Genomic DNA, 4,968 nt, shown 5'->3' on the forward strand with positions numbered 1-4,968 from the left:
GTGTATTTTACAGTAGTATTTCTACCATTTATTAAAAATAAAAAATTTATACTGTGACTTCACGGTGAACCGGAACAATAAATTACTATAATGTAGCAGTGCTGTGTTTTAGAATCACAGGGATCATCTGTATTGATTTTTATGTAAAGTGTGTGTTAATTGTCACCACAGTTGAGTCTTGCGGGCCTTATTGACAAGCAATAAAACAAACCATATTGTAGCCTAGCTTTGTAAACATTCCTTCCTCATTGTTCATTAAAAATGATAGTGTTTCTTTACTTTCAAATATATCATATGGTGTAGTTTATACATCATGGTGTGACATAAAGTCTACCTGTCAGAGATTTTCAGAGAACCAGAGAAGGGGAATTTATTTAACCAAAAATAGCAAAAACAAACATAAACTACCCCGTATGTGCAAAACACAAAGTCCAACGCAGAACCTGAAAGATGTAGGGCTGGCGTGGAAATAACTGGGAAATGACCAGAACTTGACAGAAACAAGGATAACAAACCAGACCGTCATGAGACACGAAACAAGACGAACTGGCCCTGGACAGCACACACAAGGAGATTAGAGAATGGGTAGCAATGCAAAAAAAAGCAATGCCATGCATTCCCACACTAGTCAAAGTCTGAGCGTACATCGTGAGCAAAAGCCACGCTTTGCACGCAACAGGCGACAGAACAAGACAGGACATCTGTGCGAGAGTTCGGCCACACACAAACCCAACACCTCAGACCAAAGTGATTGAATCTCAGCTTCCCCTTCTGTCACTCACTCACTCGACGTTGTGTCGAATTAAGTGACACGAGGGGTCTTCCTGGGACGCCAAACGTTCCTCTGAACCTGAGAAAAAGCCAATGTCAAGTTGGCAGACAGAATTTGAATGCCCCGCCCCGGACATACGGGTATAAAGGGAAGTGGGGCAGCGGGTGCCAGTTACAATTTTTCTTCAGAGCCAAACGGTTGTGCCCAAGAGTTCACCACTGTTTCACTCACATCTGTCAGCGAGAAGCATTGCTTTTGGATCTACGGCACGTTTCCAGCTGGCGTTCTCTCTCAGCACACTGTGCAGTCTATGCCCCTGGGTGCTTCAACAGTGCTTTTCACTGATAAAAGAGTGTTCTCCTCCTAAAAGAGTTTGATTTCTCTAAAAGAGTTTGAGTTTTCCACTCACAGCGGCGTTGAACGTCATTTTCAGGACACATCTTTTTCAAGATGCCCTTCCGCCCCTGTGTTGTTCCTGGATGCGGTCGATCTCTCTCCAGGACCGACAGCCACAGACGCTGCCTCGTGTGCCTGGGCAGCGATCACACTGAGGTGGAGTTCGTGGATGGCTCATGTACTCATTGCGAGAACATGACCATGGCAGCATCTGATCTCCTTCCTCAAGGTGAATGCCACTTCAGCCGCCCCCCACGTCGCTCCTTCTTCCCACGGGATTGAGGATGACCCTGCTAGCAATGAAGGCCATATGGGGATAAAGATAGTCTCGGTTTTGCCGGGTAAATCCTCACGAGCCACACGCCCCCGACACGCTCGCTCGCTTCCGTCCAAGCTCGGGATGATTGCGGCTCACCTTACAGCCAGCTGCCATTCTCCCTTGAGCCCCTGGACTTGGATGATGACATCGCTGCTGTATCGGAGAGCGTCCAGGCATCATACACGGAAGACTCGACTTGGCTGCCACCTTCGACCAGCCTGCCCAGTCCGAGGCAGACGTGCAGATGGCCGACATGCTTGCCCGGGCTGCTGTGAGCGTAGGCTTGGACTGGAACCCTCCGTCCACCGCTGCTCACAGCCAAACCCCCCACGGTACCGTTCTTCCCAGAAGTGCATGACGAGCTGATGCGGTCGTGGAGGATACCTCTTACTGCCCGTAACCAACCCCTTCGCTCATCCGCTCTCACTACCCTGGATGGCTGGGCGGTCCACGGGTACACGGAGGTCCCCAGGTCGATCCATTGCGACCTCCAAAGCCTAGGTCAATGATGACGTCATGGTCATCCAATTTGCGTCAAGACTCCTCATGAGTCACAGGTGCTCTGTACTGGGGTTGGGCTCCACGGGCTTAGTTCCCTTCTCAGGCAAACTCCCCATGATATATTTTCCATGGTACGATACTCCTGTCGACGGACCCGCATTTCGCTTGGGCAGCCCCGCAGCCCCGGTCGCCGTGCTTGTAGAATCCCCCCTCATTAGGCTGGACCTACCACCTCGCCATTTCCCACGTACGGCTTCACAACCCTCGTGGTGTATTTTCCACATGTTACCTCCCCCTACACTGGGCAGGATGTGGCCTCCACATGGTCTTTCCCCCCTGAAAGAATAGGACCGGGAAAGACCGCCTTCCCTGATGCATTTCATAGCATTAAGCTTCACGTCCTATGTGAGAGACATAGTGAGAGAAAAGGCGTGGCTGCCGGGCTTGCTCCCATGCTAGTCATGTAGAACCTGTGCCCCCCTCAAGGGTGCGGGGAACCTAAGGTCTGTCTGTAACAGCTGACACAGTTGCCTCTAGCACGCAGTAGTCTGCTTTTTTAAATGGGACCCCTTGTGTCACTTCATTCGACACAACGTCGAGTGAGTGACAGAAAGGGAATGTCATGGTTACTGTTGTAACCTCCGTTCCCCGAGGGAAGGCATGAGACGTTGTATCCCTCCTGCCACAGCACTAGATCTACCACTGTAAACGGCCGTACCTTATTTTTGGCTCCTCAGTGCAAAATACTGATTGGCACTCGCTGCCCGCTTCCCTTTATACCCATATGTCCGGGAGGGGCATGCAAATTCTGTCTGCCAACTTGACATTGGCCTTTTCTCAGGTTCAGAGGTATGTTTGGCGTCCCAGGAAGACCCCTTGTGTCATGTCATTCGACACAACATCTCATTCCTTCCCTAGGGAAACAGAGGTTAAAAACATTAACCATGACGACAATGTGAAGACAGGTCACACAGGCGCACCCATATTCGTGAGGGACAGACATAAACTACTGACACCAGTGCACACCGCCAAGATGACATAAGCAATGCATTCACGTCAGTAACAGAGAGAACATAGAGCATGAGAGTCTGGATCAGAACGTATCCAATCGAAACCGAACCAGACAGGGAAGTCCAGACGCCATGCTCCGGACATGAACCATGAAACCAACAGAGGTGCACACGGCAGGGAAATAACAACCAAAACTGTGCGCTCACATAGAGACAGAAAACAAAACACACGACAGACATAGGACAATTATGTCACGGTCCTGAATAATAAATACATTTTCGAACCTTCAATCAATTTTGTTCTTAAACACAAATGCAGCAACTGGGCGAAATGTAATTAGAAATAAATAAAATAAGGTCCCATCCAATGGGAACACTAAATACCATAATTGTGACTTCAAACGAAACACCATTTTCCCATAATGCAGTGCGATATTCAAATTTCTTTTTTCACAGTAATTTGTTGTGTTGTGACAGAAAATGACCTAGTTTGCATTGATTTCACAGTAAAATATTGAAAATAGTATTTTATTTTAAGAAATTACAGTTAAATCTTGTAAAATACTGGCAGTGTTTTAGAGTGTAGGGTACCAGATCTCTCAGAAACAACATGCCTACTTTCGGTGTGATCATGTTGAATAGCATACCACTGGACCAGCACACTGTAAAGGTTAGACTGTTTATATTTATTGTATATTTATAAATGTGCAATTTGGTCCACTTGTGAAAATTCTTCTATTTTCACTGCTTTATAAATTATGTCATTACAAAGATTGATTTCATTTAAAAAATAAATGAATAAATAAGTCTCTATTTGCTCTCTAAATGTAATCTCATTGCTGTCAAGGAAAAACAAATGAGATATTAGATTGAGCAACACCCAAATTTTTGTAGTTATTAAACTAGAAAAATGTTGATGGTGAAAGACTGAGAGAAAGAAAGAGAGAGAGAGATTTACAGAAACAGACACAATAGTCTCTCTCTCTCTCTCACACACACACACATACACACACACAAGCAGTTCCATTTTCAGAGGCTACAGGGTTGATTGCAAAGTGACATTTTTAGGGAGCAAATTGTATTTTATTTTATTTTATTTTATTTAATGGGGAAGAGGAGATCCAAAAGTCTACTGACAGCAGATACATCAGCGTTATCCTGAATGTTTCAGAGAGACAGAAAAGATGGATTTCTGATAGAGAAGAGATTGGATGTACTCTCATCGGTTGAGAAAGAGAAATGGACCTCTGTCGAGAGGGAGAGATATAGTGATACTCTGTTCCAAACCCTAGAGTTGCCTTGGCGTCTACATAGATTGCTACCATCTAAGGCAGGAGCCTAACCATAATGGAACCTAATAAGTGACTGACCTGGAATGCTGTACAAAGAGAGAATCTATGTTCATGGTCACTTACAGGCATCACACAAAATGCTCCAAAAATGTTTCTCACGTGAAGCACACTTGACTCGACAATTTGTAGCGTGGCCACATAAGGGGAGGTTTTATATCTGGTTCAATTACTCAAAACTAATTATGTTTGTCATTTTTGCCTATTTGTTATATTGCTTTCCCCTGTATTTCTGTTAATCCCTCAGATGTTGTGTGTTATTCCCCGATCTCTGTTCACGCGAGATCTTCGCGTGAATTCATCTACGTGTTTTCCTGCCACGTAAACAGGAACTAACTTTCAGTTGCTATTTAAAGAACCGCTATGCCGGTTGTCAGCGCTCATTTGCGAGTACGCTCACTACAAACCCGTTCATTCATTAAATTGGATTACGCTGGTGACTGACCTGGGAGCGCTGAGACGCCGTTCCTCCTGGAGGTTATTCGTTTGGCTCGCAGCCAGGATTACCTTTTATCAGAGGACATTGGTCATTCATCAGTTCATCACTCCATCACTTGATCGTGCTCACGGACTATACAAACACCCGGCGAGGCTGATCTGAACACTGTATATAACTCTGTG

This window comes from Xyrauchen texanus, chromosome 14 (genome assembly GCF_025860055.1).
Source record: "Xyrauchen texanus isolate HMW12.3.18 chromosome 14, RBS_HiC_50CHRs, whole genome shotgun sequence".
NCBI lineage: Eukaryota > Metazoa > Chordata > Actinopteri > Cypriniformes > Catostomidae > Xyrauchen > Xyrauchen texanus.